General features: G+C 51.6%; 2 non-coding genes and 3 pseudogenes across 2 annotated transcripts; all 5 read right to left on the bottom strand.

The window, feature by feature from the left end:
- Positions 1-996: 996 nt before the first annotated feature.
- LOC140397356 (U2 spliceosomal RNA) lies at positions 997-1162 on the bottom strand (annotated as a pseudogene).
- A 386-nt stretch (positions 1163-1548) lies between these two features.
- Positions 1549-1739, bottom strand: LOC140397113 (U2 spliceosomal RNA). The gene has a single exon (XR_011936710.1). It is a non-coding gene; the product is annotated as a U2 spliceosomal RNA (small nuclear RNA).
- Positions 1740-2526: 787 nt separating this feature from the next.
- LOC140397819 (U2 spliceosomal RNA) lies at positions 2527-2717 on the bottom strand. Its single transcript, XR_011937247.1, has one exon. It is a non-coding gene; the product is annotated as a U2 spliceosomal RNA (small nuclear RNA).
- A 785-nt stretch (positions 2718-3502) lies between these two features.
- LOC140397149 (U2 spliceosomal RNA) lies at positions 3503-3682 on the bottom strand (annotated as a pseudogene).
- A 6152-nt stretch (positions 3683-9834) lies between these two features.
- Positions 9835-10015, bottom strand: LOC140397252 (U2 spliceosomal RNA; annotated as a pseudogene).
- Positions 10016-11239: the final 1224 nt, after the last annotated feature.

The raw sequence follows: 11239 nt of genomic DNA, 5'->3' as shown, positions 1-11239 counted from the left end.
GATGCTCATAGATCATACTGGCGGCTTCTAAACCAAAGTAAACATCACACAGCGTCCCCCAGCGGTCTCCGTGTAACACCTCGTCCCGTCCTGAGCACCTGTCCTGGCCACCAACCAATCGGGGACCATGTTGTCCTGTTTCGGATATAAACACGGACCCACGTAACTTGTAGATATCCATTAGAATAGTCACACGTCAAAAGTAAGGAAAGTAAATGATACCAAGGCACCTATAGCCACTGCTCATGTTCACCAAATAATCATTTTAAAGGAGTTAAAATGGTGCGGGACACTTTTAAGAAGCTGCCTCAACTCAAATGTGAGTGTTCATCCTGAAAATCAATCTGATGGAATATTGCCGATTATAGAGTGTTTAAAGGCGACATTGTATAGATTCCAACTAAGTATAAGCTGTTTAATTAAGCAGATCAGTAGGCGGCGATCGCGGGTCAGGATACCCCGCCCCCCCCGCCCACCCCCACCACCACAGGATGACCCCCGCACACTTACCTGCCAGGTCCCGCTGTGTGTGAGGTGAGTAATTCATGCCGGCAGGACTGGGCAAAGCTTTACGACCACTCGGTCCATCGGGGCCCGGAGAATCGTCGGGGGGGCCTCCTGTTTTTGTTGGGGGCCCTTGTGTTGCTTTTCCGCATTTTGTGCCGTGGTGTCTTTTACGGTGGAGGGTGTATGAACCTCCTCTCTGGTCGCCTTTTTAACTCCGCTGCTGATGATCTGTGCATGTGTCGCCCCGCGTTTCGGGCAGGCCCTGTAAAGATGTGTCCATCCTGCCTGCAGTTTTTGCAGAAGGTCACACTGCAGTTTGCGGCAACATGCCCCGTTTTGTGGCATACTCGTGGCTGTCCCACGTAGTAGAGGTAACCACGATTTACTCCAATAGCTAAACTGGAGGGGGCATGCAGGATTGTTCCGTTGCTGTCCGTTCTTAGGGTCACCTTGACCTGGTGCTCACTTGTCCAGATGCCGAAGGTGTCTTTCACTTGCACGTTGTCACTTTTCAGCTCAGCGTGCCTGGCGATGAACCATCTCCCAGTCCCAAAAATCAATTTAATATTCGGTCCCCAGAGAGAGGACACAGCAGATATTAAACTGATAAGAACAGATACTACACTTGATCTGAGCCAAAAGGCTGAGTAGCGATAACCCATATTTTCCGTATACCTACATCCAATCAGGATGCCGTTCAGTCTGTCGCCACACTTCCCTGTTGTGCAGGATGAAGGGATGTGGTAACTGAAGTGAGGAGAAGGCAAGTCGGCATCCGAGGGTGAGGGTGAGTGGGCTGTAAAAAGCAGCAAGAAAACTGTGTGGCATATCAGCTGAAAACGGAGCCTCGCTGCCGAAAGTCCGCGAGTGCATCGGCTCGCAACATCAGTGCACAAAGCTCCCGCCAGCAGAAAAGCTAGCAATGCTTAGGAGCCTGAAGGGCCTTAAATTGGTCAGGATGAGACAACTGGACAAGAGAGAAAAAGGGAAGCCAGGTTTTGCGCCATTTTCGGCTTGTGTACCTTTTGCTCCCCAAAGCGGGGTGAAGGCACCATTCCTAAAAACATGACAAGACCTGGTTGATGCGTGGATAGGAAGGAGCAATCCCCTGAGCCATCTCCCAGTCCCAAAATTCAATTTAATATTCGGTCGCCCGACAGAAAACATACCAGATATTAAACTGATAAAAACAGATACTACACTTGATCAGAGCTAAAAGGCCGAGAAGCGATAGGCCCTATTTTCCGGCAATGGCTCTTGTCCTCCTCGTCCACTGACATTTAGGTGCACCTTGCTGCGCTCGACTGTGCTTTGGAACTTTTAGTCTACGGTCACTGTTAGTCAAGAGACCTCCAGCTTGGCCGAGCACGGTGGAGTCTGTGCATGCAGAACCAGTAAAACACAACAGGAAGACATCGTCTGGCAAGCCGTCCCCTGTCGTCACCAGATGAAATGGAGACGCTGTGAAGGCTCAGTGACACCCAACGGAGGGAGTCGAAGAAATCTCCACCTTTGCCGAACAAAGGGCAATCTGTGCAAGCAGCAAATACTGGCGGAATCCAACAGGGGGCAATGTCTAGTCTCCCTCAGCTCCACCCTGGCGTGTTGGTCGTGGAGTCAGGAGAACGAAAAGAGACGCCGTGACGGTATACCTACATCCAAATCAGGATGCCGTTCAGTCTGTCGCCACACTTCCCTTTTGTGCAGGATGAAGGGATGTGGTAACTGAAGTGAGGAGAAGGCAAGTCGGCATCCGGGGGTGAGGGTGAGTGGCCTGTAAAAAGCAGCAGGAAATCTGTGTGGCATATCAGCTGAAAACGGAGCCTGGCTGCCGCAAGTCCGCGAGTCCATTGGCTCGCAACATCAGTGCACGAAGCTCCCGCCAGCAGAAAAGCTAGCAATGCTTTGGAGCCTGATAGTCCTTAAATTGGTCAGGATGAGACAATTGGACAAGAGAGAAAAGGGGAAGCACGGTTTTGCGGCATTTTCTGCTTTTATACATTTTACGCCCCAAAGCAGGGTGAAGGCACCATTCCTGGAAGCACGGCAAGACCAGGTTGATACGTGGGGCAGAAGGAGCAAGCCCCTGAACCATCACGGAGTTCAAAAAATTCATTTAATATTCAGTCCCCAGATAGAGGACATATCAGATATTAAACTGATAAGAGCAGATACTACACTTGATCTGAGCCAAAAGGCCGAGAAACAATAGCCCATAGTTTCTGGCTATGGCTCTTGTCCTCCTCGTCCACCGACATTCAGGTGCACCTTGCTGCGCTCGACTGTGCTTTGGAACTTTTCGTCTACGCTCACTGTTGGTCAAGAAACCTCCAGCTTGGCCGAGCACGGTGGAGTCTGTGCATGCAGAACCAGTAAAACACAACAGGAAAGCATCGTCTGGCAAGCCGCCCCCTGTCGTCACCAGATGAAATGGAGACGCTGTGAAGGCCCAGTGACACCCAACGGAGGGAGTCGAAGTAATCTCCACCTTTGCCGAACAAAGGGCAATCCGTGCAAGCAGCAAGTACTGGCGGAATCCAACAGGGGGCAATGTCTAGTCTCCCTGAGCTCCACCCTGGCGTGTTGGTCGTGGAGTCAGGAGAACGAAAAGAGACGCCGTGAAGGTATACCTACATCCAACCAGGATGCCGTTCAGTCTGTCGCCACAATTCCCCGTTCTGCAGGATGAAGGGATGTGGTAACTGAAGTGAGGAGAAGGCAAGTCGGCATCCGAGGGTGAGGGTGAGTGGCCTGTAAAAAGCAGCAGGAAATCTGTGCGGCATATCAGCTGAAAACGGAGCCTAGCTGCCGAAAGTCCTCGAGTCCATCGGCTCGCAACATTAGTGCACGAAGCTCCCGCCAGCAGAAAAGCTAGCAATGCTTTGGAGCTTGAAATGCCTTAAATTGGTCAGAATGAGGCAACAGGACAACAGAGAAAAGGGGTAGCCAGGTTTTGCGGCATTTTCTGCTTTTATACATTTTCGCCCCAAAGCGGGGAGAGAGCACCATTCCTGGAAGCACTGCAAGACCAGGTTGATGCGTGGAGCGGAAGGAGCAAGCCCCTGAACCATCTCCGAGTCCTAAAAATCAATTTAATATTCGGTCCCCAGATAGAGGACATATCAGATATTAAACTGATAAGAACAGATTTTTTTTTTTTTTTCCAAAAAAATATACTTTATTCATAAAAATTTATCATGAGCATTACAGAAACATTTCAAATTGTCTTGACTGTACATTTTCGGCAGGGTTACATTTTGCCTTGACTTTCTTTCATTCAATATTGATATTGTCGTACACATATCACTCTTTACATTACAATTCCTTCTTAAATATTTACAGTGGCATGTTTGTTTTATACATTGGAGTGTTGGTTGCCCAGACCGAGGGGCTTTACACTGTTACACGCCCCTCGGTGTACATTTGCTGGAAAGACTTTACACTGTGGTCTTTCCCCATTGCGCCTTGGCGGCAGCTGCCCCAGGCTTGAGTGCGTCCCTCAGCACGTAGTCCTGGACCTTGGAATGTGCCAGTCTGCAACACTCGGTCGAGGACAATTCTTTGCACTGGAAGATCAGCAAGTTTCGGGCAGACCAAAGAGCGTCTTTTACCGAGTTGATGACCTTCCAGCAGCAGTTGATATTTGTCTCGGTGTGTGTCCCTGGAAACAGTCCGTAGAGCACAGAGTCCTGTGTCACAGATCTGTTTGGGATAAACCTTGACAAATACCACTGCATCTCTCTCCAGACCTTCTTTGCAAAGGCACATTCCACAAGGAGGTGTGTGACAGTCTCATTTCCCCCACAGCCACTCCGAGGGCAGCGTGCATTGGTGCAGAGCCTTCGGGTGTGCATGAAGAATCTGACAGGGAGGGCCTTTCTCACCACCAGCCAAGCTAGGTCTTGGTGCTTGTTTGAAAGTTCTGGTGATGAGGCGTTCTGCCAGATGACTCTGGCAGTCTGCTCAGGGAACCATCCAACGTCCTCCACGGTCTCCTTTTCCCTGAGGGCCTCGAGGACATTACGTGCTGACCACTGCTTCATTGCCTTGTGGTCAAAGGTGTTTTTCTTCAAAAACTTTTCCACGAAGGACAGGTGGTACGGTACGGTCCAACTACTTGGAGCGTTCCGCGGCAATGAGGCCAGGCCCATCCTTCGTAACACCGGGGACAGGTAGAACCTCAGTATGTAGTGACACTTGGTGTTTGCATACTGGGGGTCCACGCACAGCTTGATGCAGCTGGACACAAAGGTGGACAACAGGATGAGGGAGGCGTTGGGTACGTTCCGCCCTCCCTTCTCCAGAGGTTTGTACATGGTGTCCCTTCGGACACGGTCCATCTTGGATCGCCAGATAAATTTGAAGATGGCCCGGGTGACTGCTGTGGCGTAGGGTCGGGTTATGGGCCAGACCTGCGCCACGTACAGTAGCACCGAGAGTACCTCACACCTGATGACCAGGGTTTTGCCCGCAATGGAGAGGGAGCGTTGCTCCCACCAGCCCAGTTTCTGCCTTACCTTTCCTAAGCGCTCTTCCCAGTTTTTGGTGCACGCCCCAGCAGCTCCGAACCATATCCCAAGCACCTTCAGGTAATCTGACCTGACAGTGAAGGGGACAAAGGACCGGTCGGCCCAGTTCCCAAAGAACATGGCCTCGCTCTTGCCACGGTTTACCTTGGCTCCAGAGGCCAGTTCAAACTGGTCGCAGGTGGTTAAGAGCCTGCGTACAGACGCAGGATCCGAGCAGAAGACGGCAACGTCGTCCATGTACAGGGAGGCCTTGACTTGCATGCCTCCACTGCCTGGGATCGTCACTCCTCTTATACCCGGATCCCTCCTGATGGACTCGGCAAAAGGTTCTATGCAGCACACAAAAAGGGCAGAGGAGAGAGCGCAGCCCTGCCTGACTCCAGATATGATCTGGAACTTTTCTGATTCCCACCCATTGATTGAGACTGCGCTATAGATGTTTGTGTAGAGCAGTTTGATCCAATTGCGAATTCCCTCCCCAAACCCCATTTTGGAGAGCACATCCATCATGTAGGTGTGTGATATTCTGTCAAAAGCCTTCTCCTGTTCAAGGCTGATGAGGCAAGTGTCCACCCCCCTGTCCTGCACGTAGGCGATCGTATCCCTGAGTAGCGCGAGGCTATCAGAGATCTTTCTGCCGGGTACAGCACAGGTCTGGTCAGGGTGGATCACCGACTCCAGAGCAGACCTGACCCGATTGGCGATGACCTTTGCTAGAATTTTGTAGTCCACATTCAACAGTGAAATGGGTCGCCAATTTCGAATTTCTTCCCTTTCCCCCTTCTGCTTGTAGATGCGGGTGATGATGCCTTTCCTCATGGACTCTGACATGCTGCCTTCCAGAAGCATACTCTCGTACACTTCCAGCAGGTCTGGGCCGATCCTGTCCCACAGAGCCGAATACAACTCAACCGGTAAGCCGTCGCTTCCGGGAGTTTTAGTCGCCTCGAAGGACTTGGCGGCCTTTGTCAGCTCGTCCAGAGTTAGTGGTTTGTCCAGGTTTTCCAGCTCGCTGTCGCCTATGACCTCCGTGATAGTCGACAGGAAGGTCTGGGAAACAGTGCTATCTGTTGGCTTCAGGTCATACAGTCCGGCATAAAAGGATTGGCTGATCCTCAGGATGTCAGACTGCGATGACTTTTCAGAGCCATCTTCTTCCTTCAGGCTGCTGATCACAGAGGTGTCTCTGTGCACCTTTTGGAAGAAGAAGCGTGAGCACTTTTCGTCCTGCTCCACGGAGCGGACTCTGGAACGGAAGATAACCTTGGAGGCCTCCGAGGTGTAGAGCGAGGCTTGCTGGCTCTTCACCTCTTGGAGATCCTCCTTGACATCCACCCCCATCGACTGCAGCTGGAGCAAATTTTGCATACTTTTCTGGAGCCTGGACATGACCCCTCGTCTCTCTCTCACCTTTTGAACGCCCTTGAGGATGAAAAACCTCTTGATATTCCCCTTGATTGCTTCCCACCAGAGATGTGGGGCCTCAAAGAGGGGTTTCACGGTTATCCAACCTTTGTAATCCCTCCTGAGTTCCTCGATGTTCTCAGGGGTCAGCAGTTTTACATTTAGCTTCCACGTCCCCCTGCCTACCCCCTGGTCTTCCTGCAGGTGGCAGTCGGCCAGTAGGAGGCAGTGGTCAGAGAAGAACACCGGCGTTACGTCGGTGGACCTGACCGTGAAAGCTCGGGACACAAAAAAGAAGTCTATCCTGGAGCGGACGGACCCGTCTGGCCGTGACCATGTGTATCTACGCTGCGCGCCGTCTGCAGGGTTGCTGCAGACGTCGAGCAGCTTGGCGTCTTTTACCGTTTCCATCAGGAGTCTGGACGTAGCGTCTAGTTTGCTGTCGGCTTTGCTGGATCGTCCAGCCGCATCGATGATGCAGTTGAAGTCACCACCAAGGATGACCGGCTTGGAGGTAGCCAACAGCAGTGGGAGTTGCTGAAGAACTGCCAGCCGCTCACTTTTTACGGCCGGGGCGTACACATTAATAAGTCTGAGAGGGGTGTTTTTGTATTTCACGTCTGCTACGAGGAGGCGCCCGCCCACCACCTCCTTAACGTTGGAGATGGTGAAGTTGCCTCCCCGCAGCAGAATACCCAGGCCGGAGGAGCGGCAGTCGTTTCCTCCTGACCAGATGGATGGCCCGTGGGACCACCAGCTCGACCAGCGCCTGTAGTTGCTGAGGTGCGGAATTCCGCACTCCTGCAGGAACAGTAGGTCAGCTTTTACATTTGCCAAATAGTTGAGTGTGGCTACACACCGCGAAGTATCTTTGATGCTTCGCACATTTATGGATGCAATTTTTAAACACATTATAAAAAGATAGATTTACCAGTCTCAAGAGTCCAGAGTCTATACAGTTGGCTGTTCCAGCTGTTGAATGTTCCCCAGCATGCCGGTGGTGCTCGCAAACTTTAACACAGTTGCAGGGCTGAGAAAACTGTTCTGGTCCGTACTGGCCCCGTGATTTTGATGCAGATGCATTGGGGGGGGGGGGGGGGTGGTGTAGCCCTGGGGTTCGTCGTGGCAGTCAGTAGGTGTTGGGGTTGCAGGCCGGTCTTCACCTGGGTTGTTGCTGCTCGTTGCTATCGGGGGTTGGTCTGTGACCTTGTTTTCTTCCCGGTCGGTGGTCTGGGGGGTCTGTGCCTTCCGTTCCACGTTGGTGCTTTGCCTCTTTATCTGAGGCCGATTCTTGTCCTGTTTTCCCTCATCGGATGAGGTGTCGGCACTAAGTGCGCCGGCTGAGAGGTGTCGCTTTTTGCCACTACCCCTCAGGGGGTTCTTCAGTTTGTTTTTTTGTTTTCTCTTTCGTTTGTCCCTGTTCACGGTTACCCAGGGCTCTTTATTCTTTGTCCCATCCTCTTCCTCTTCCATTGAGTGTTCCTCATCAGATGGGGCTGGGGTTGGGTTGTCAGGAGGTGCTGGGGCCTCCTCTTTTTGTTGGGGGCCCTTCTGTTGCATTTCCTAATTCTGAACCGTGGTGTCTTTTTCGGTGGAGGGTGAATGCACCTCCTCTCTGGTCGCCTTTTTGACTCCGCTGCTGATGATCTGTGCATATATCGCCCCGCGTTTCGGGCAGGCCCTGTAAAGATGGCCGGCCTCCCCACACAGGTTGCAGCACTTGTCTTCCTTGCAGTCCTTAGTCATGTGTCCCTCCTGCCTGCAGTTCTTGCAGAAGGTCACACTGCAATTTGCGGCAACATGCCCCGTTTTGCCACAGGTGTGGCATACTCGTGGCTGTCCCAGGTAGTAGAGGTAGCCACGATTTACTCCAATAGCGAAATTGGAGGGGGGATGCAGGATGGCTCCGTTGCTGTCCGTTCCTAGGGTCACCTTGACCTGGTGCTCACTTGTTCAGATGCCGAAGGTGTCTTTCACTTGCACGCTGTCACTTTTCAGCTCAGCGTACCTGGCGAGGAACGTGAGCACATCAGACACAGGGACGTGGGGGTTGTACATGTGCAGTGTAACAACCCGATTTCGCTGTGCCGGTAGCGTAAACAGAGGCTCCGCAGTCAGGATCGACAGGGGACTCTGGTCACCTTTTTCCTTGAAGGCGTTCAAGAATTTGATGCACGCTGCGACGCTCTTGAAGGTGACATCAAAGAAACCATTCTTTGGGAAGTTTTGCAAGCAGAAGATCTATGTTGCTTTAAACCCACAACACTCGAGCAGCACCCTCTTCACGGAGTGTTTCCGGTCCAAAGGTGACTCTCCCTCCGTTTTCTTCACTGTGACTCGGACAGTGTTTCGCACTCCCCAGCCTGGTGGTCGGGATGCAGCTGCATCCATAGCTCGTACGTTGGGTGCGGAACTGTATCGGCGTTAGGCCTAAACCCAAGGTTTAGGCCAGCATGTAGATCCACCAATAGCAGCCAAGCTCCAAACGTTTCCTCTTTGACGACTTCAATCCCTCCGAGTTCTCCAATCCACAATCGACATCGAAATCCTCAGCTTCTCTCAATCAAATGAGACTACACTTGATCTTAGCCAAAAGGCCGAAAAGCGATAGCCCATATTTTCCGGCAATGGCTCTTGTCCTCCTCGTCCACCGACATTCAGGTGCACCTTGCTGCGCTCGACTGTGCTTTGGAACTTTTAGTCTACGCTCACTGTTGGTCAAGAAACCTCCAGCTTGGCCGAGCACGGTGGAGTCTGTGCATGCAGAACCAGTAAAACACAACACGAAGACATCGTCTGGCAAGCCGTCCCCTGTCGTCACCAGATGAAATGGAGACGCTGTGAAGGCCCAGTGACACCCAACGGAGGGACTCGAAGTAATCTCCACCTTTGCCGAACAAAGGGCAATCCGTGCAAGCAGCAAGTACTGGCGGAATCCAACAGAGGGCAATGTCTAGTCTCCCTGAGCTCCACCCTGGCGTGTTGGTCGTGGAGTCAGGAGAACTAAAAGAGACGCCGTGAAGGTATACCTAAATCCAAACAGGATGCCGTTCAGTCTGTCGCCACACTATCCCGTTGTGCAGGATGAAGGGATGTGGTAACTGAAGTGAGGAGAAGGCAAGTCGGCATCCGAGGGTGAGGGTGAGTGGCCTGTAAATAGCAGCAGGAAATCTGTGTGGCATATCAGCTGAAAACGGAGCCTGGCTGCCGAAAGTCCTCGAGTCCATCGTCTCGCAGCATTAGTGCACGAATCTCCCGCCAGCAGAAAAGCTAGCAATGCTTTGGAGCTTGAAATGCCTTAAATTGGTCAGGATGAAGCAACTGGACAACAAAGAAAAGGGGTAGGCAGGTTTTGCGGCATTTTCTGCTTTTATACATTTTCGCCCCAAAGCAGGGTGAAGGCACCATTCCTGGAAGCACTGCAAGACCAGGTTGATGCGTGGAGCGGAAGGAGCAAGCCCCTGAACCATCTCCGAGTACTAAAAATCAATTTAACTTTCGGTACCCAGATTGAGAACATATCAGATATTAAACTGATAAGAACAGATTTTTTTTTTTTTTTTTCAAAAAAATATACTTTATTCATAAAAATTTATCATGAGCATTACAGAAACATTTCAAATTGTCTTGACTGTACATTTCCGGCAGGGTTACATGTTGCCTTGACTTTCTTTCATTCAATTTTGATATTGTCGTACACATATCACTCTTTACATTACAATTCCTTCTGAAATATTTACAGTGGCATGTTTGTTTTATACATTGGAGTGTTGATTGCCCAGACCGAGGGGCTTTACACTGTTACGCGCCCCTCGGTGTACATTTGCTGGAAAGACTTTACACTGTGGTCTTTCCCCATTGCGCCTTGGCGGCAGCTGCCCCAAGCTTGAGTGCGTCCCTCAGCACGTAGTCCTGGACCTTGGAATGTGCCAGTCTGCAACACTCGGTCGAGGACAATTCTTTGCACTGGAAGATCAGCAAGTTTCGGGCAGACCAAAGAGCGTCTTTTACCGAGTTGATGACCTTCCAGCAGCAGTTGATATTTGTCTCGGTGTGTGTCCCTGGAAACAGTCCGTAGAGCACAGAGTCCTGTGTCACAGATCTGTTTGGGATAAACCTTGACAAATACCACTGCATCTCTCTCCAGACCTTCTTTGCAAAGGCACATTCCACAAGGAGGTGTGTGACCGTCTCATTTCCCCCACAGCCACTCCGAGGGCAGCGTGCATTGGTGCAGAGCCTTCGGGTGTGCATGAAGAATCTGACAGGGAGGGCCCTTCTCACCACCAGCCAAGCTAGGTCTTGGTGCTTGTTTGAAAGTTCTGGTGATGAGGCGTTCTGCCAGATGACTCTGGCAGTCTGCTCAGGGAACCATCCAACGTCCTCCACGGTCTCCTTTTCCCTGAGGGCCTCGAGGACATTACGTGCTGACCACTGCTTCATTGCCTTGTGGTCAAAGGTGTTTTTCTTCAAAAACTTTTCCACGAAGGACAGGTGGTACGGTACGGTCCAACTACTTGGAGCGTTCCGCGGCAATGAGGCCAGGCCCATCCTTCGCAACACCGGGGACAGGTAGAACCTCAGTATGTAGTGACACTTGGTGTTTGCATACTGGGGGTCCACGCACAGCTTGATGCAGCTGGACACAAAGGTGGCCAGCAGGATGAGGGAGGCGTTGGGTACGTTCCGCCCTCCCTTCTCCAGAGGTTTGTACATGGTGTCCCTTCGGACACGGTCCATCTTGGATCGCCAGATAAATTTGAAGATGGCCCGGGTGACTGCTGTGGCGTAGGGTCGGG

Source organism: Scyliorhinus torazame, chromosome 20, assembly GCF_047496885.1.
Source record: "Scyliorhinus torazame isolate Kashiwa2021f chromosome 20, sScyTor2.1, whole genome shotgun sequence".
Lineage (NCBI taxonomy): Eukaryota > Metazoa > Chordata > Chondrichthyes > Carcharhiniformes > Scyliorhinidae > Scyliorhinus > Scyliorhinus torazame.
Note: the sequence above shows the minus strand (reverse complement) of the source record. Positions and strands in the feature narration are given on the sequence as shown.